We start from the raw sequence: 22,622 nt of genomic DNA, 5'->3' as shown, positions 1-22,622 counted from the left end.
AGACCAAATAGACACTGAACAAAAGAGAATATCTGACTGCTGTGACGGTCTCGAATAATGTGTAAGTTGATTCCAAAAAGAAGTCGGAGCCTTGATCAGCATGACTGAAATAATATCCCGGCCAGGACAGCGACGTACCTGAACTGGAGAAGTGTTGAGATTACTCTCAGTTTATTCTCCCTGATTCTGAATATGTTCTTCTAGCCTCGTCCGAGTTACACAATCGATTAAGAATTGGAAAGGTTTTTGATGATTCCGTTTTGAAAGAGTTTGCAAACATTTTCACGCCGTCTTGGATGTATCTAAGGTCACCGAAACGTCTTCCTTTCCCGGACAACTTTATTTTCGACAAGGAAATAAACGGAGGATATCAAGTCTGCAGATGAGAAGAGCAGAGTTTTGTTTTAGGATAAGAATTCCAATACAGGTAGCTGACTATGAACTCGGGCGTTGTTAATGAGGGAAGAATAGGTCTCCGATTAACGAATAGGCTAGTGATACCTAGCAAAGCAATTCGTTTTCATAATAATTTCAAAATTCTCAGATAATACTCTCCAGTGGCACTCACATTAGAGAGGATAAATTCATACTATCGTAGAAGGAAATCAGCATTATCTTCATTTTTTAGTTCTGAACGCTCAGTTTCCTCGTTTTCTGTACGTTTCCCAGTATTTGTCCTCCATTTTGGCGCTCCGTTTTAAGTTTGAACTGATGGAACCATGTTGAATTGTCTGTGCAAGAATCGTGCAGCTAATGACGTCTTCCGAGTAGCTGGTTGCAGTACGGTTTTGGGAATTCAGTGTAAATGCATTGCGAGTGTTTAGTCGTAAGCTTCGAAAGTAAACATAGCTTTGTGATGGCTTCTAATCCAGGCCTGCACAAACAGCGCTCAACGAGCGCACGCGCTCCTTCCGAGCGGGAGAGCGGTGTTTACCGCTCGCCGAAACGGAGAGGAAGATACGTAAGAATGACGTAGACTTGCTATCGGTAGAGGAGAGGGAAACGATCACTCAGTTATCTAGTGGAGTGCAGTGCGTAGGCCTATTCTCAGTAACTGTTTCACGTTGCTTACCTACTGCTACAGTACAGTATGGAGGAATCTAAAACACGGAACATAACATTTAACGATTTACAGCTCGAACTTATAGATCTTCAATGTGACCTAAGGGCTAAAGAACGTTTGAATAATACTACTAGCCTGGTTGAGTTTTACAAGACTAAACATTAGCAATAATATCCACGAATACACAGGCTGGCTGTAAAAATGTTTGCTATGTTTGGCTCAACATTTATATTTGTGAGCAACTGTTTTCTATAATCAACTTTAATAAAGGCAGACATCGAACATCTGTAACTGATGTTTCATTACGATCAGTAGGCTACTGTTCCTTTCAGCTGCCAACAGCATAAAACCTCGTTTTCATGTACTGATAAATAAAAATATAACAAAATGATATTGTACATTTAAGTAGCAGTAGAATTTCTATTACTTCTGTAAAATAAATATTTCTTTATTAATTAATAATAGTCCAAAATAGTTTTGCAAGCACTGAACAGGAATTCATTTCATAAGCACTCGTAATAGTACTTCCTTTTGTGTATATCGTGTACGAGATCATCCCTTCTTCCAGTCCACCCTTATAGAGAGCGCAGTTAATATCTGCATTCCGCTCATGAGCTGTGAGCCGGCTCGGAGAGCGCAAACCTTGTGCAGGCCTGTTCTAATCAATCGGTGTCTAGTTTAATAACGCGATACCGGCGTTACAATATAATTATACAGCTGCACACTTTCCTTTCACTCTTGCCGCGACCGCGACTTCCACAAGGTGTTCAAAAACAAACGTCAGAGAAGATTTATCAACAAGTGTTTTAAAAACAAATTTCACTGAAAAATGAAAATGGAAAAAAAAAAAGAAAAGCGAGGGAGGGAGGGAGAGAGAAAAAGAGAGAGAGAGAGAAAATGCCTCCCTCCCTGGAATTGCCGCCCAAGGTAACTGCATAGGTTGCCTAGGCCTAAATCCGGCACTGCTTGTGCTCTGTGTGCATTAACTTGAATGCATATTTTACAGTTCTAGTTATAATTTTAATCTCCTGGACAACACTATGCAAGTCGTATTCTCAATTATTACATTCGTGCTTCTTTAAATCCGTGCATGTTCTTGTCTTTACCCCTCCTTCAATCACCACCCCTACATTGCTTCATGATCTTGTCAACCCTCCCTCAACCACCATCCCTGCAATGCTCTTAACTCGTTCATAAAGCGTAGAGTGAGAAGAAGTGAAAGATACTGCAACAAGACAGAGCATATAGCTGTCTTTCCCTGCATTAGCAAAAGGAAAAATAGAAATCTAAAATGCATTACAGTATTTAGTTTTATTCAGCTTTCGTTCAACCCTAAATTATGAACCAATTGGTTTCATACATGTAAATACTACTATTAGGTATTTACATTACTTTAAGTCTAATTTGATCAATATGACAATTATTATGATGAAAAACGAGCTACCATCACAAACTTCTGCTCTGCCTGCAGTGTGCTTCAGAGCAGTGTTGCCACGACCAACTCACGAAAATCAGGAGAAAACCATCGAAAAAAACAGGAGATTACATTAGATTAAACATGAATTTATTTCTCTTCGTATTATAATATTAATTACAAAACAGTGTATACTGTAAGAAAGATGATACTGTTGTATTACCATATAGCACATCCCTAACCAATGAAATGGAACAATTTTGCTAAATATTACTACTGTCATCTTTACTCAGCGTATGTAAATAAGTCATGCAATTTTGGTTTTACACAATAATGTCTCATTGACAATGTTTCGCATTAAAATGTATTAATCAGGAGGTTTTTGTATATTGACAAACTATTTTCGATAGAACGAGATTTATTTTAAAGATTATATTAAAGACAGTACTGCATTATCTGTGATTATAACAGACGAAAAATTACCTCGTTTCTTGTTTTTGCATAACTGACCTTTCAACTGTTCATAATTTTCCCACTATGATTTATAATTCTGGAAAGGAGTATTTACTTTTCTTTCTTGCTGGGACACTTTCACTCATTTTAAAAGATCCCTGTGCACGATATGTAACACAAAAATACCATTACCTACACTTTACTCTCTCACTGTTTCACGTGTTCTTGCTCCTTTAAGCATCATTGTGGCGACGCGTTATGAGTAGGGAGACACAACGAGCTAGAAGAATATTCTTACTTCTAGCTCGTTGGGGAGACAAATGAAAAGATTGTTTGACTTGTGTATAAGTTGCAAAAGTAAGACATGGTGATATAATATCATATGTAATAAATTGAAAATCCGGGGATAGAACCAGGTGACTGCAGCATGCCAAAAACGAAGGAGAAATTCGTATTTTTTGACAAAAAAATTAAAGGAAATCTCCTGCTTAATCACTAGGTATGGCAACACTGCGTTCAGAGCAGTCTGAGGTGACGTCACAGGGCATCGAGTTGATAGGAACTGCTCTAGGGAATGGTTCATTTATTGACACCCGAACCTCTTACCAACATTCTGAAGATCATACAAAGTTCAATTTCTACCCTCCTGCTCACTTCTCTTACTAATTCTTTCAGAGTTTTCAATCTGGACGCCATGGTCTTAAATCATCTTCCAGATCATTTAGCCTTTCTTTAAAAGAGCAAACCAAAAGAAAATATATACATGAAGTAAATATTTATCCTCTGAGCTTGAGGTACCAATGTAATCTGGAGTGTTCTCACTGTTTCAGAATTTTACACAGATCGTGATGTTACCTCTTTCCGCCACTTTTATTTTCTGACAGCAGGTTACATTGCTAAAACTTTTTATTTCAAAACAAATTAAAACCTTAATGGTTATTTAAGTTTACTTAGGTAAGTAAGGAGGTTTCATGTTGTGATATTCTCAGCAGTTAAAACTAAGACAATAATTAAAATATATTATCAGTCTCCTTACTTATTCCCCTCACTGCGTATGAAGATATGGTACTATAAAACACATATTCTACTGGACAAGCCTCATGTGTAAGTTTATTACCCATAGTTTATGGATAATCAATGAACAAAATGATGATAATAATAATAATAATAATAATAATAATAATAATAATAGTAATAGTAATAATAAATAAAAGATTATTCTTACGCACTGATTTATATAGACTTGCAGGCCTGCTTGTTATGTTATAATCTATGTCATTCACTGGTGTCGATTTTTACCAACACACAATAGGATCAGCAAGATTACTGAAATTAAACGAGTCAATTCGAGTCGAGTCGAAACCAGTCAATTCAATTCAATTCAATAAAATTAAGTTTATTAAGCCATTAAACATACAGTGATATGCTTAGTTACAATACCGAAGGTAAAAACAAACATTTGAAAATACGCATATAATTCAAAACAGTAAAGTTTAATTATAATGAAAACACAAAACATTTTGAAACTCTAAAAAGTTATGAAAACACTTCACTCTTAATGTAATATTTGTAACTAAATGTAAATAACATTATAAATTTGAATTTTGAATTCATCTTTGTACAGAAGTCGTATTTGATGAACGTGTAATGTGGTTTTAATTTTCCGTCTTGACTTATTTATAATGTCAACCCAAAAAATAACTAATCCAAAACTACTATATAAACATCTGGAATGCTACATACATACACGCAGAGGTAGCACTACATACCAAACAGTATATTCCATCCATTACACATAGACTCTCAGTATCCCTAAGGCCAAACTATATCCTCACCCAATTCCTGACAAACCACGGATGCTTCAAATCATATCTGCACAGAATTAACAAATCACCGTCTCCATTATGCAGCTGCCCCGAGAAAACACCTCAGACAGCAATACATTTACTGACGGAATGCACACACTTTTCAACAGACCGGTCTTCAATACCGTCGAAGCAAAATCTGCACCAGATGATGTGGAGACACATAAAAACAGTAAGAGTGACAAGTTTCAACAACAACATCTACTGTTCTCTTCAAGAATAGCATCCGAAATATATTGTAAATTTTTTTAACTCACAACAATAGGATTTTATTCTTCCAACAATAATTCCTTTCTACAATTCGCCTTTAACGCTCTCGTCAACAATTGGATTTTCACTCAACACAGTATTCGTTATAGCACTCCACCGACGACAATGACAATTTACTTGGACTATTACAAACAACAATGAACTGTTAATCTTAACTAATATTTACAAAGCACTATTTACAAATCAGAACTATCAGTTCTCAGTTCACAGTTCTTCTAGCTCAGTCACTCGAGTTCACCGTATCTCGAACCACAGACCTTCAGAGACAGTTCACTGTACTCGAACTCAGGTCCCTCCAACTGCGGTCCACTGCACTCGAACTCAGGTCCCTCCAACTGCGGTCCACTGCACTCGAACTCAGGCCTTCGGATGCTGATACAGTTGCGGACGCACACTCGAGTCGAACTCCGGTACACAAGACTGGCTTGCTTGCTCTGGCTTTCTCACTGACTGGCTGACTAATCAACTGAAAACTGCTCGAGTTCGCTGGCGTTTCTTCTTTTATAATCACAGCGACGTAGCCTCGAAAGTTCGACGCGTCTCCAGAGATTGCACTCCAGAAAAATCCAGAGCCCTCTCCTCTCTACCAGCACCAGATGCGCGCGCACTCTAGTCGCGTTGACGTAATACACGCCCTCTCTTCTCTCCGCCGCGCGCCGTCCCAAAGTGCTCCGCGCGATCTTCTCTCTTGCGGGACGCTGGTCGTGAGTTCGAATCTCACGTCGCTGTCACAATATCTTGTGTATAACATTGTAAATATTCTGTGATATGCCCATGCCAAAACAAGGTTGTATACTCAAAACAAACAAATTAAAAATAATAATAATAATTTTTTGTTAACACATTTGAATTATTTTGTGAACGTTTTCGCCATGTGTGGGCATCTTCAGACAATATAGATATCTGTACACAATGTATATCAAAATTACATAATACACGCGACCAATTATACAAATACAAACTTAAAATTTTGAAAAGGCAATTAAAAGACACTTTTAAAAATCTAACTAAAAGTACAGCAACAAGATCAATCAATAAGTATAAGAAATATGCATATTTAATATCATACTGTGATCGTCCATTACAGATAGAGATAAGCCGTATTGTTACTATGTGTGTGAAGACTCGTAGGTGGACACTTATTTGACAATAGGACGCGTAATTAAATGTGCATATTTTAACAAAGAATACCATGAAAATATTTGCAAATCAATGAAGGTATATAGGATCATGGATAACTAATATACTTCTGAATTGTTGTTTAGGCGTGAATAGAAAATGTTATGGATCACTAGGAGGTTTGGAAATACAAGATGAATGTAATTTACACAAATTTAAGTAAGTAATACTATGATCACTTATTAGCAAATATGTAAAGAAAAATGTTATTGTAAAGAGTTGCGGTTGTATGGTAAGTGAACATCAAATGTTATAAGTGTTATGATCACTTATTTACATTTATTAACAAATATGTTGTGAAGATAAAATATTATTATAACGAGATGCAAATGTATGGTGACTAACATCAAGTTATTATAAGTGTACATCATTATGATAAGTAGTGTCGTGTATTAATCTCGTACTGTCGTATGTTGTCAAGGATGAATTAATAATATATGACGAATGTAGTAATAACTTGCTGGTCATAAATAGCTTCACGAATAGTTGAATTGATGTAGAGATGTATGTAAAAATCACACATTAAAATCACTTAAAACTGAAGTATTATGCAGTAGGGTCGAAATTGTAAATTCTCTGTGTCGGATTTTCGACGGTGTTAATTATCGACTTCCCTATCACCATTGCATGGCGCGTCCTCAGGTTGCGGATAGAGGAGACGGCCTCCAGCTATGGAGGGTAGCTGCGAATATATTGAATAAGCAGTCGTGGACAGCCGATAAGGGGTGGTCCTCCAGCTTGGGGGTTGTGCGAAGGGCTAACAACCCAACACCGTAAAAAAACAGCTTGTTACGAAACCTAACAATAAAACTATAAAGGTTGGAGATTTATCCTTCGAAGAGGTGGAAAAATTCAAATATCTTCGAGCAACAGTAACGAATACAAATGACACTCGGGAGGAAATTAAACACAGAGTAAATATGGGAAATTCCTGTTATTATTCGGTTGAGAAGCTTTTGTCATCTAGTCTGCTGTCAAAAAATCTGAAAGTTAGAATTTATAAAACAGTTATATTACCGGTTGTTCTGTATGGTTGTGAAACTTGGACTCTCACTTTGAGAGAGGAACAGCGATTGAGGGTTTTTGAGAATAAGGTTCTTAGGAAAATATTTGGGGCTAAGAGGGATGAAGTTACAGGAGAATGGAGAAAGTTACACAACGCAGAGCTGCACGCATTGTATTCTTCACCTGACATAATTAGGAACATTAAATACAGAAGTTTGAGATGGGCAGGGCATGTAGCACGTATGGGCGAATCCAGAACTGTATATAGAGTGTTAGTTGGGAGGCCAGAGGAGAAAATACCTTTGGGGAGGCCGAGACGTAGATGGGAAGATAATATTAAAATGGATTTGAGGGAGGTGGGATACGATGGTAGAGACTGGATTCATCTTGCTCAGGATAGGGACCAATGACGGGCTTATGTGAGGGCGGCAATGAACCTCCGGGTTCCTTAAAAGCCAGCAAGTAAGTAAGTTAATTATCGACTTCAGCATGTTATAATGAACTATTCTGTATAGAAGAAAATTTGATATGAGATTTTTGAACACTAGCGTTTGGAAAAGGTCTAATGTAACGAAAATACTTACGACAGAAGGTTGGGTGTATGTGGAGCAGATGTGTCGTGGCAGGAAGACGAAGGTAGACTGAATATGTGAGAGTGGGTCAGGTGCAGGGGCGGCTTTCGAAGAGGGGCTGCGGAGCTGCAGCACCCCCAGACATTTGTGGCTCTTGTCTCGTTTTATGTTGTGAAATACATTTATTATACAGTCTCTATTTAGCGGCTCAATTTTTTTTTTAAATTTCGCTCTCAATGACATGCACGCAATCGTTAATGAAGTCACTTCCTCCCCTGGTGCTGCCAGAGCGAAACCAGAGACAAGGACTATAGGGTGAAGCCACTTCCTCCCCTGGAGCTGCCAGTCTCGTCTCGGATGCTTTGCGCGTTAGTTTTACCCCTCCTCCCCTTGCCGTGAATCCAGAGTTTCCAGGCGCTGCAAAATTTGCAGCAGTTTGTCAGTAGCGCGCAGTTTTAAATACATTTTCTTTAATGTTGTGAGTATAACAAGTGCAACAATGTTTAATTCTGTACAATATTTACAGTCTATTCAGTTCAGTATCTTAACAGTTCAGGAGAAATGTGAAATTAAGTGCTCATCAGTTGAATATTATAATGGAAAGAGCCGCTAATCAAAATACAAAGGCTCGCATATTTTTTGCTGATTTATCAAGTATCACTGCTTTCTTCTCTCGATCTCCACACAGTCTGTATTAGATTAATGTGTTTCAAAGACAATTCCATCAGCTGGGGCAACAAGCTGGATTTAAAATAAGAACAGTAAATTTGTTCATGAGAAGAAGGAGCCATTGCTAGAATGTTTTCAAACCATAATGGAATCTGAAACATCTAAAACATCACAGTAAATGAGGCAAGCGACCTGGTGCGTACTCTAGAATATCCTGAATTCAATTTCTGACTCAGTTATTTTTTTCATTTATTGATGTATCATGTATATAACTTATATTATACAACCAACTACAACATCTCCAGTTAGATATTTCTAAGGTTCAAATCTGCATGTAAAAAATTAAATTATGGTTTATTTAACGACACTCGCAACAGCAGGGGTTATATCAGCGTCCCCGGTGTGCCGGAATTTTGTCCGGAGGATTATTTTAAATGCCAGTAAATCTACTAACATGAGCCTGTCTCATTTAAACACAATTTACAAGATAAGGCGCATAGAACTAATCTTTAAATTTAAAGTAAGTTGCTTGGTTTATTTTTGTATGCAGCCCCCCTTAATTCAATACCCACGAGCCGCCACTGGTCAGGTGTGTTATGTTATGTTACTACGCGGTGGAACTATTTTGTGTGTATTGATATGAAATAACGGGTTGGTTGAATGTATTAAATTTTCGTTGAGAATCTGTTTATCTTTTTGTAAAAATTTGTTTATATAAAATTCTTCGGCAGTGTTAATGGAAAGATTATTAACGTTTGGCTTTATGATCAACAAAGTGTCCTTGATATTGCCTAATTCATGTCCCGTTTCTATTAGATATTTTGCATAGCTGGATTTTTTACGGTTATATTTGAAATCAGTAACATGCTCTTTGTATCTAATTTTGAAATTTCGTTTTTTCTGACCAATGTATGTTAAATTGCAAGATTTACATTTTAAACCATATATTCCGTTATTATGTAGCTTATCTTTGCTGTCAAAATTTATTATTTATTATGTTATTCAATTTCTTATTCGTCTTATGTGCGATGTGTATGTTTTCTCGAAAAAATTACGTAATTTGTTGGAGATGAATTTGTTGTAAGTGAGAGAACCATGTATTTTTATTTTTTCTTTTGTTTGTGGACTTAAAGTTCTTTTCGGTTTTTGTTTAGCCATATTTCTGTATTAATTTTCTGATGTCAGATTTACTGTACCTATTTTCGGATCCAATTTCTAAAATTTTGTTCACTTCTTCTTTGTATTTATGTTTACTTAAAGGAACATTTATTAATCTATTAATTAAATAATGGAAAACGATGATTTTATGTTTTATAGGGTGTACATGGCATTCTTTGATAAAATATGCACATTTAATTACGCGTCCTAAAGTCAAATAAGTGTCCACCTACGAGTCTTCACACATATAAAAATACGGCTTATTGAACCCACACAATAGCCTGGTTGTCGTCTCTATCTGTAATGGACGATCACAGTATGATATTAAATATGCATATTTCTTATACTTATTGATTTATCTTGTTGCTGTTCTTTTAGTTAGATTTTTAAAAGTGTCTTTTAATTGCCTTTTTAAAATTTCAAGTTTGTACTTGTATAATTGGTCACATGTATTATGTAATTTTGATATAGGTACATTGTGTACAGATATCTATATTGTCTGAAGATGCCCACACAGGGCGAAAACGTTCAAAAAATAATTAAAATGTGTTAATAAAAATATTTTTTGGGTTGACATTATAAATAAGTCAAGACGGAAACATTAAAACCATATTACTTGTTCATCTAAATAACATTATTTATTAAAAAACAATTTCGTGTGAATTTATGTTAAGAAACTCATCCACAGAGTAGAAAGGATTAATTAGAAGCCAATTATAAAATCTAGTTTTGAAACTATTGGTTGGTAACTTATAATATTGACTGGGAAGCTTATTATATAATTTCATCCCCATGACACAAAAATTTGTACTAGTTTTATGTAATTTACAGAATGGAATATTAATTTGTTCACTATTTCTAATTTCATGATCATGTATATTGGCTACTAATGAGTAATTGTCTATATTTTGTCGAGTGTAAAGGACTAGGTCGTATGTATGTATGTATGTATGTATGTATGTATGTATGTATGTATGTATGTATGTATGTATGTATGTATGTATGTATGTATAAATTTATTACAGTTAATATCTGTGATTGTTTGAAAAGTGGTCGACAATGTTCAAAATAGTTTGATTGACATAGAATTCTAATGGTTTTCTTTTACAAAATCAAGACACTCCTAATTTTGTTGCCATTTTCCCAGAAAATTAAAGCATAACGAATTATCGACTGAAAGAACGAAAAGTAGGCACATCTTAAATAATTCTGAGAAACGCAAGTCACTAATGTCTTTAATAAATATACAACTCTTGATAATTTTGTGCATATATATTCGATGTGTGTTTCCCATGTTAAACCGGAGTCTATAAAAGTCCTAGAAATTTGGTATAGTTTTGTATGTTGTCCTTTTTATCACATTCGTGAGGAAACGAACTCGGATTCCTGGGGTTAAAATTAATGAAGACATAAATATAATATTCTACTTCCTTGTATCGATTTAGGTAAGGACACATTTGTATTTACTAACCCACTTGTTGCTTTCTTCAAGATGGATACCAAGTAATATCAAGTAATCACGAATCGGTTAAGTTAAGGGTAATTTCAGTCTCGACTTTCCAAGTTGGCCGCCGTATAACTTTGCACTAGATTTCCTCAGTACGTGTAACGCCACAGACACCATTACCTCTCTGCGCAAGTGCAGGAAGAGCAGCCATCTTGTTGCCGTTCACGCGTTGCGTTTCTTTAATACGAGTAACAAGTTACCGGCCACCTGCTGCCCGAGTAAAGTCTGTTCCAGAATTTCGGTTCTTACGCTTTAACACTTGTGACAGGACTTGAGTACCTAGTTACTGAGAATGTGGCAAGTGTCATTTTCAAGGCAGAACTCGATATCCCCATTTATTTATTAGAAAATGTTAAATATTGGCTACACCGCTGCATATGTGTACATCAGCCCTCCACGCTTGAGACCTACAAGTCTAAGACAGCAACAATTACTGTAGGTTTTCCCACGGTGCTCCAAGATTCTCTGTCATCGCTTCATAAAATTACTCATAATTTTTTTCTTTCACATTTTCTCATAATCACAACGTACTCATTACTACACTCGAAATGTAATTAATATAGAGTGAGCCTACTGTGAAACATGGGAATTGGAATGCAATTCAGATTAACATTAATTTATGGGACGACAAGATGTATTTTTTCTTGAAAAGCACAGCTTAAATTAATTCGTAAATATATTGTAATCGGAAGGTCCGTCATTCATGCTAATAATTTTGTTACCGAGGTTCTCTTGGTACCACCTCCTTAAGAAGGTGGCAAAAACTTTGGTACTAAATAACTAATTTTGCACTTCTTTGTTGTTCAGTAACGGGTTGTTTGTTGTGACTAGTGATACGCATGAATAAGTACAGTGCATTTGTACATAAAGTCGCCTCTAAAGAAAAGATTTTCCTACAATCCAGTGTATAACTAAAATTTCAAGAATAGCAACACATAAGGCAGGAAAGAGTTCGAATCGCCGCGACTTTAACAAGAAAAAGTTGCTTATGAATGGCAAAAGACAAGAACATCAGATGTTAAAAGCGAAAACAATGTACTATATCTCACTGAAATGCCATTATAAAAGGAAGGTACATCTATTGAAGTCTTTTATAGTCCGAAAAATATGTTAGGTGTGTGTATGTATGTATGTATGTATGTATGTATGTATGCATGTATGTATGTATTTTTTTAAATTTTAATACGCATAATCGGCATGTTCCGTTACTCGTGGGTAACATTACATGCCTCTCTAAACATTTTACAATCATTATTAAATACTTAGTTTAGCCTAATATGTCCTTTCATTACCTACATACGATTCAGTTTCTCAAAGTCTATTGAATTTACAAATTGAATGAAACAGTTTCTATACTTCTTTATTAACCTATTTTTCGACACAGGCCAGTTTTCCCTTTTTAGAACACTATTCACTATGTGTGTATGTATGTATGTATGTATGTATGTATGTATGTATGTATGTATGTATGTATGTATGTATGTATGTATGTATGTATGCACGTATGTATGTATGCACGTATGTATGTATGTAGAATGACCAGATCAAAATTTTTTGAATCTGGATATTTTGAGGAAAAAAAAAAAAAAGAAAAGGGCAGGACATTTTGAAGAAACCCTACACTTCCAATTTTGAATTATAAATAAATTTATTCATCTTAAATATCCATTGTTTGATTTCTGTGAAGAGAAAATCTTCATGATCACTTTTGGTAGAGCTAATTTTAGCGAGAACTCTATGTATGACATTTTTGTAAGTACAATGCTTAAAATTGTACTGTAACGTTATAAAAACCTTCGCGTAATCTCGCAACAATATATATTTCATTCATCAGACCATAATGTATTTATCAATGCTAATTTTCTACATTAGCATTGTTTGGTATGAAATGGGGAATGAGTTGGCATAGGATCAGAAGCTCTTTGAAGCATAATTTTTGTTTTTAAAAATAAGATTTTAAAATGTGTCTTATATTATTTGAGTACAACGTATATCATTAGGACAGTATTTTATCATCATGTACACAAGAATTTTTTGTCCTTCATTCATAAAATGAACACAAGGAATTGTATAATTTATATTACAATTTTTCTTCTACAAAAATATTCATGTTCACCATATAACATACTTTATAGTTTATTTGTAAAGAGAAAGTGCCGGTCCTACAAAAATTTCAAACTGAGTTTCGAATCACAGTTCTGGTGGAATAAGGTTACCAAGTGTCTTAATTTTATGCTCGACCATGCCGAAATATAGTAACTATATACCTCGTAGCAGTCCTTTAATGCATGTCATTAAAGTACATCTACTCATTAAAGTACAGGTGTTTTCAGCCAATGACAACTCAGCTTACAGGTGTTCAGCCATGACAAGTCAGCTTTGTACCGTTATAAAACCGCAAGTATCGATTATTCTCGGATATGCAATCGAAAGAGAATTAGCGAAAAGTCACGGAGGCTGGAAATCCAATATTGTCGCAGAAGGTTATGTTCTGTTACTATAATAATTAGCGTTAATTGTAAATAATATTCAAATAAATTCAATTTGTCATCTCTTTTTTCAACGTCGAATTCAATAATCAGGGTTATATCAAGTTTAACGAGATTACATCAAGGTCAGTGACCTTATTGTTCCTCGGAAAAAATCAATACTTTCGCGTCTGCGCACATCTCACAATTCACGACCTAGAACAAGGTCACTTCCGATCTTGTCAGATACAAATAAAATGTATACATCTGAATAATTTCAAGTTAGAAATATGGTCGAGCATAAAAAGTCGTATGAAACTCGCCTATAATAGTAATTAAGAAGCTCGTATGAAAATTATGAAACTCGCTTGCGCTCGTTTCATAAACATCCATACTCGCTTCTTAATTACTATCATTATAGGCTCGTTGCATAATGTACTATTGAAGTGCGGTATAAAATTCTACCTCAAGCTCTTGATTTCTCCTTGATTTTCGATGTCGATTTGTTAGATTTGTACAAGTTGCGTTTATATTCACTTTTTCCTTAGTAGGAATAACAAGAGAGGCATTTTCCTAATTTCGAAAGTAAAAATGCTGGACGCGTACAAAATATTAAAAGGGCAGAAAATCTCCAACGAAAACAGGACGTATGGTCACCTAACTGTGAGCGACGAAGAGGGCACCTCATTGTTTCGTATTCTAAAATACCACTACGAACATTGCCGTGCCTTTGAAGGTTGTGATAGATCACACATATTATCTTTTTACATGAAAACAGTCCTAAAAGTTGTAAGGCTGCATTTATTTTCATAAATTATTGTATATTTAAACTTTGATCGAAATTAGAAGTGTATTGTACAATACTGTTAATACTGTCTCTTTTTCTTACAGATATAACATCGTTATTACCCCTGCGGTGACTGAGTGGTCAGACCTCCGTTGTCTCGCAGGCGGCCGGATTCGACTTCCGGTGAGGTCTGATATTTTTCATTGAAAAATCCATAGTGGCACTTGTAGCGGACAATGTCACAGTTAGGATTTTTTCTTCTTATTAGGTATCTACATAATTCCGTCAATATTTCTCCATTTCATCATCATCCCACAGTATTCCCCGATCGTTGGCTGGAGACACACATAGGGGTTGGACTAGGAACGAGGGGGGGTTGCCTTCTCGAAAACTGGGTAAACAGCGAACCTTAGTGTAGTCAGCCGGTGTGGGTTGGAAATGCGCCTAGCTTAAGGGTTAGGGCAATAGATGGCAACAGGTCGCAGTGCTGAACATAGTGCCCTCCACATCGTTTATGAATGAATGAAGTGCATTTATTGATACAGGATTATACAAACTCATGTACACAAGATCCTTCCCACGAGCCCGTACGGTCATTCGTGTTATAACTATGAACAGTTTGAATTTTAAAAGAAAACAAAAATAATTCTACTAATAATAAAATAGTAAAACAACAGTTATTATTATTGCTACCGTCATCATTAATTATTATAATTACAACTAATCTAACTTCATACCAAATTTCACAAAAGTAATAAAAATAAAATAAATATAAGATATGAAAGAAAAAAGAACACACAGTGAAACATATAGCCTATATAAACAATTCAATTCAATTCCTTATTCAAGCTGCAATAAATAATTCAAGTAATAAATATAAAGATAATACATAAAAACATATAAACACGCAATAAAAAGAAACAAACAAATAGAGAAAAACACAATAAATACAAAAAGAACATTATTCCCTAATTACCTCATTCGCTCAGTGTTAATTACAACACTAATAAATAACTCTTCCCCTTATTTCCTCGGTCCCCTCCCCTTCGGCCAGTTCCACCCACAGCTGTCGAACTTTTGCCGTAAATTTTCCCACACTCTCACAGAATTTAGCGTTATTTAATATATCGTATATTGCCAAGTGCCCCCTGCTGGATGTAATGAAGGACTCTGGCAGGAATCGTTTCCTCAGAGCTTCTGTGGCTTCATACTCCGATAAAATATGGTGTGATGTCTCGCCTCTACCGCAAAGAGGACATATTCTCGCCCCCTCTTCGTTGACGATTTTAAGTGCCCTCCAAGCTCCTAGACGAAACCAGGTTAAGCCCAGTCTGCCTTCTCTGCTTCCTCCATAGAGGTATAACTCTGTTCCCCAATTTGTTTTGATCATCGATTGGATCTTCAGAGCAACTTTATCCCTACATTCCCCTTCTGTTATTTGCCTGTCTATATCCTTCAGGCGTTTCTTGACTTTCCGCCAAACATTTCGCTTGTTCCTGCAATTTTCCCCGATTATAAATCCCATGCATATTTCCTTCAACCCTCTGCGTAATCTACCTGCCCAAGTTACTTGGTCTCTCCACATCGTTTATAGTTACTGTATATCACACCAGAGCTGTAGAACGTTCTGCTACACAATACTCGTGGGAATGAATAGTTATCTCAACTAAAACTAGTCATACTCATAGAAGTTAAGTGGTCGGCATGGTTCAAAACTACCTCATAAGTGTAGGCCTGTGACATTGGAGCATGTTTACAGTGAAAAGAAGCCAATTCACTACAAGATATACACAGAGTACGCAAGTGTCTGTGTGTACGGAGAGACACAACCGCCGCGGTAGAGTTCATTCAAGTATAATACAAACTGTCGTGAAGTGTAGTGTGCTCGGCAGTATGGCTCAGAAGGAAAGAAACACGTCTCGAAACTAGAATATTTAGTTCCACAGTATGGTGCAGTTTGCATTCCAAATAAAATCTGTATTGTAAACTTTGCAATGTCAGCATTACATCTGCTAAAAACAAGGAATTTAATATTCAAAGGCATGTAAGTACAATGAAACATAAACGGCTGGAACAAGGGACTGTGCAGAACGTTTTTCCAGAATGATGCAGCTTTTATAGATATGGTTCAATTACTTCTGAGTGACCCAAATATTGAACAACTGTGTCATTTTATTGTATCAAATTTTGGATTTATTCCTCATCCGATTCAAAGTTTAGAAAAGAGTGGAATTAAACTGGTGGAACAAATTTCAGTAATAAATAATATTGTGTCTAAACTAAATAGTATACAAGACGACGTAGGCAACAAAATCTGAAACAAAAATGAAATACGTTTACAAAAAATAATGGGTTCAGTTCACTGTGCCAGGTAGCTAATTTTCTATCGGGTGACAGATACACAGTAGATAATTTAGATGTAGAATTGAATGATGTCAAATATTTCACGCATGCACCTGTCGTTTTGCACCTTTTCTGCATTCAAATCCATACTAGATAGTAGTAGTCACTCATTCGCTTTGAGAATGCATCTTGTTGTTCACTGTAATTACAAACTAAACACGTAATAGACAATATATCTAAGCCCACATGTGTTGAATGGAATTTTCAATAGTTGAAATAAGTTAAATAAAGATAGAAAGTAATTCAAAGGGATGTTTGTATTATTCTATTCTACAGACTGTACTGTACAAGACGGAGAGGTGCAGCGTACTCTGTGTACCTATATATTCTGGAGTGAGTTGGTTTCTTTCACCGTAAACATGCTCCAATGTCACAGGCGTACTCATAACACAACGTAGGAGAAAGGACATGGATGCAGTCTCAACAGGAAGAAGATCCAGATAAATATTTTCTTTCCCGGAATCAGGCGACGAGCATTTCAAGTTTGTAGCGAAGGACGTCGCTTGGGCTCCTCTTTTACACAACAGAATGGCGCAAATTACCGTTTATTTGGGGAGTATACAGGGAACCTGCCACTCTTATCATCGAGTCGTTGCAGACCCGTTAACAGTGGTGCTGTGCTCGCTAGTGGATGACTTGACGTTTGTTTGCACTACAAATTTCACACCAATTTCGTAAATTTCCTCAACGGTACAGATCCGTTTTCGCTGTGTGTTGCCGTAATATTGGGACAGCCGATATCTACTCTCCCAGTCGTCCCACTGTTTGTTTGTCGCCTTGAATACGGAAATGAAATTAAGACTCCAGTTCAATCAGAGGCTAATGAACGGGTGTCGGCGATCAAAGCATAGCCAGAAACACGATTCGTCAACATAGCCTTCAAACCTGTGTACAGCAACATAAATTTCCATTAAAATATCCAGCAAGTTTCAATTTAAGAAGAATAGCGGACACAAATTTTACCAAGAAGACAATGAGATGACAGAAGTTTCTTTTTAATTATGTAAATAGGCTATGTTCGAGGTTGCTTCGTAATATTATTTCTCCACTCTTCTTCATTAACTTTCAGTACTGAGTTTCATAAGCAGTTATCCAAATCTGATCTCTTTACACGTAACATGCGAAAGGTGAGTTATGCATGTTCTCATGAAATTTTTGTGACATTAATTCATAATAAAATTAGCAATATCTAATTACATAATATAATTTCGTACTGAAGACTTTCTTCTTATCTGCCTTCTGAGTCCTACCTAAAATGGCTACTTTGCTTAATTTTTAATCGGTTTGTTTTACGACGCTTAATCAGCTGAGACGGTTAACTAGTGTCTGAATGAAATTAAAGTGATAATACCAGCGCAATGAGTCCAGGCTACGGGAAGTAAATCCCGAAAAGACAAAGTATACGATTATGTCTCGTGACGAGAATATTGTACGAAATTTATCTTTTGAAGAGGTGGGGAAAATTAAAATACCTGGGAGCAACAGTAACAAATATAAATGATACTCGGGAGGAAATTAAACACAGAATAAATATGGGAAATGCGTGTTATTATTCGGTTGAGAAGCTTTTATCATCCAGTCTGCTGCCAAAAAAACTGAAAGGTAGAATTTATAAAACAGTTATATTACCGGTTGTTCTTTATGGTTGTGAAACTTGGACTCTCACTTTGAGAGAGGAACATAGGTTAAGGGTGTTTGAGAATAAGGTGCTTAGGAAAATATTTGGGGCTAAGAGGGATGAAGTTACAGGAGAATGGAGAAAGTTACACAACACAGAACTGAACGCATTGTATTCTTCACCTGACATAATTAGGAACATTAAATCCAGACGTTCGAGATGAGCAGGGCATGTAGCACGTATGGGCGAATCTAGAAATACATATGGAGTGTTAGTTGGGAGACCGGAGGGAAAAGACCTTTGGATAGACCGAGACGTAGATGGGAAGAATATATTAAAATGGATTTGAGGGAGGTGGGATATGATGATAGAGACTGGATTAATCTTGCTTAGGATAGGGACCAATGGCGGGCTTATGTCAGGGCGGCAATGAACCTCCGGGCTCATTAAAATCCAGTAAGTAATTAAGTAAGTAGTATAATATAGGCTAATATGTGTCACTATATACATATGTCGAACATGGAGTAAGACCACTAAGGGAAAATACCAAATGAGAAAGATTCGATCCGGTGCTGTGGATTGAGCCTCGGCTTAGCTCAGTGGTTAGAGCGCCAAGTGCGTAGAACTGGTGATGTCGGGTTTGATCCCCGACGCCTGAGTGAATTTTTCTCCATTAATCACCAGTGGTAACCATAACAGATAATTCTGTAGGACCAAAGGACTAATCTTTACATCAATTGTACATAGTTTTACATAGTTTTTTTATATTTTATTTCGCGTCCAACTATTTTATTTTTTGATTCACCAATAACAACACATATGGAATTACCGGTTACAGATTTCACTTTGGCTTAATCCCAATTGATAATTTTTCTTCTTTAAGTGCCAGGGACGCACTTTCCCTTGACTTCTCAATACATATTTTCTTTTTAAGAAATAATGTCTGTTGTTTTGCCAATACACACTGAAATATTTAAATTTAATTTTATGCTGTAGCTATTTTAGTAAACAAAATTATTATATTTCCTAAACAAAAATAAAACTACGTCAATGAAAACATAGTGAACCTGACTTCTTAACTGTAAAAATGAAAACTGAAAATTCAGATGGTATAAATTTCAACCAATCAAAATCGGCCGACGGACTCAGCTATGCAAATTGTGTCGTCAACTAGCCTTTTCTAAAGCCCCTACATTAACAAAATGCCACTAACCTGCAAGAAAATGACTACCTGTATATCTACATAACATAGGTACTGTAATTTATTTTATTTAATGATAAGTCATATCAAATATATATATATATATATATATATATATATATATATATATATATATGCAATTTGAAATGGTAATGGAAATCACAGAAAAACGGCTGAACGGATTTTAATGAATGACCCGTCATTTTTCAGCTTGGCATCCAAGGATTTTCAGAAAAATAGTAACTTTCAGTGAAGCGTTAGTTTTCCTACATAATTTTCCTATTTCCCAAAATCGATCTTTCGTCAGTCTTGAGAACTAATTGCATTTCAGGATAAAACAAAACACACACCGCAATAAACAATAGGCTATTACACGAAGGCCATGACCTGCAGATTTGCTGACATATTTAGAATTCAAATTCAATTGGTTATTAAAAACTTCAAGACTTACTAAAAATAATTTACAGGTCTGTTTCTGCGATGTGCAAATTTCTGAGTACAGCTGTGTATTGGATATTAAAATCTACTAAACTTGAGGTGGGTTTATGACATTATTACCATTAGAAATTAAATATTATTATAGTTAATGCCGTGATGCGACTATTTTTCATTAATTATACATATTAATGCAATATCGATGATATGAAAGTGAAACGTTTGGGGTTATATAAGTAGATGTAGAGAATATCTTAAATTAGATCTTCATCTCTATAATTTACTGAGTGGCGGCTATAAATATTATATATAACTACAAAACTTACGTAAGATAATATTGTTATTAAAAATCAAATATTTTTATAGTTATTAGTCAAGTGGGGTTAGGTCTTGTTCATATACTTAATGACGGTGTGGTGTAGATATTTATATGCGTCATTCTCTTCTGTATTGGCTCGAGAAAGCACAAAAATTACAGTTCCTAAGGAAAGACCGAAAGGTATTACTTACCGATAAAATAAGAGGCCTACAAAATTTTGTAGTCTCCCGATCATTTCAGTAAGATCTCTTAGCAGGACTATTACACTCTTACTACGTCATACTACTTTTGACCAATAAAACGGTACGAAAGGACGTATTTCGACCAATCATGGCTGCTTATCGCACAATTTTATCGCGTCCCTAGCATTTGTTTAATTTTATCGCGTCCCTAGCATTTGTTTCTTTGTTTGCCAACATTTGAAACTGCGCTGGTCTGGACGTCAAAAAAAAAAATATATATATATATATATATATATATATATATATATATATATATAATTACAAACCACTCCAGTCGATGCACAGCAGTTTCAAATATGACTTGCATTGGCATTCAAGAACAAGAATTAATAAAAATCACTGATCATACCTATGCATTTTCTGAAATCCGATTTACAAATAAATGAAGAGCACCATTCGGAAATCCTGAATAGGTTGAATATACCATGTAGGCCTAAATCAACGAGTTCCGCTTCTATTACGCACACGTCAAATATAATATCAATTGAACCACCAACCACATTCAAATTTGAAAATTTTACATTCAATAATTATTCCTTTTAAAATTATTCATGTTTATTTTTTATGTCGTCGTCGTTAATTAAAACTTTTCTAACACTTGTGTATATTAGTTAGGTTATGTTATAGCTTCTGCTATATGATATTATGGATAGTCACGTATCAGAGATTGTTTAATATTAAGATTTATTGAAAATCATCTGTCAAGTGACGTTGATTACTGGGATTCGGATAATTGAAGTGGAATGCAACTGTCTTAATAAAAATGTAACTGAATCAACAAAGCTTTCTTGACTAGTAACCGTCTACAGAGTTCAATGAAGATTCCATAGTTGGCACAACTGCCATCTAGCGTAATGGTGCAATAATACATTTGAAGACAGGTTTATTTTCGTAAGTCAATTAATATTTTATTGTATTGGAGTACTTTGTTACTTATAATCTTTATATACTTTCTTCTAATCGTGTAATAGTCAATTAAATCCCACTCGAGTTTTGATTTTCTCTAGATAAATCAAAACCTCTAGTGAGATTACTGTTGATAAAATGATTTTACCCTCTACATTTCAAGCTCTACATGCAGCAGGTATACCAAGATGCTATGTCTATTGTTCGAAAGCATAGCAAAGCTGACTTTTTTTTTTTTTAACTTTCACCTACAATACACAATGACTTGAAATAGCTATTGCTGTACTCCCACATAAAAAAACCACTGATCGTCCTGACATTGTTACTTGCGTTTTCGCTTTGAAACTCAAAACCCAAGGAGGATAGATTCAAGAAAAAGTACTTGGCATAAAAAAACATTCAGAAGGAGTAAGTTTCACTATTATGTAAGAAAAAACTTCCAAAATGTCTGGTATTCTTTATTGAAAATAAATCTACAAAATTTTTATTTTAACGTCTAATGAACTTAGTTTGCAGCATTTGCTGCACAATGCCTCTAGTTGAAATGTAATTTTGTTTATATTATATTTTTAGTTTAAATAGTCTGAAATCTTTCGGAGGAACATATCCCCTTCAGGCCAACCCCTGAGTTAATCACTGGCTTCTACAGGGACATCACTTTATTTTTACCAACATTTTTAACATTAACCTGGCTATACTCGGAAACACTGTTGCCCCCTTCCATTACAGGAGTTTGATGTTACTAGTGCAATATGTAAACAAATCATTTTACTAGGTATAGGAGGAGAGAAAAGTAGTGTATCCATTTAAGTTGTAGGGAAATACGATATTACGATTTTCAGTTTGATCATTACTTTTACGGAATTTATCAAAATACAGTAGAGTAGTAACATTTTTTTTTTCAAAAACTCAACTTTTCAGGCGGCTATGTTCGTTATGTAATGTCTACTTTATTTAGTATATTAATTATTGATGTTATCATACAATATAGAGAGTTCATTTAAATTGAGGGGGTCATAAGTAAAGGCCTGTAAGTGCACTTAAGTTACTTTTGAGAAAATGGGGTTTAAATATTTAAGTTTTCGTAA

The sequence above is a fragment of the Periplaneta americana genome, chromosome 12 (assembly GCF_040183065.1).
Source record: "Periplaneta americana isolate PAMFEO1 chromosome 12, P.americana_PAMFEO1_priV1, whole genome shotgun sequence".
NCBI classification, from domain to species: Eukaryota; Metazoa; Arthropoda; class Insecta; order Blattodea; family Blattidae; genus Periplaneta; species Periplaneta americana.
Note: the sequence above shows the minus strand (reverse complement) of the source record.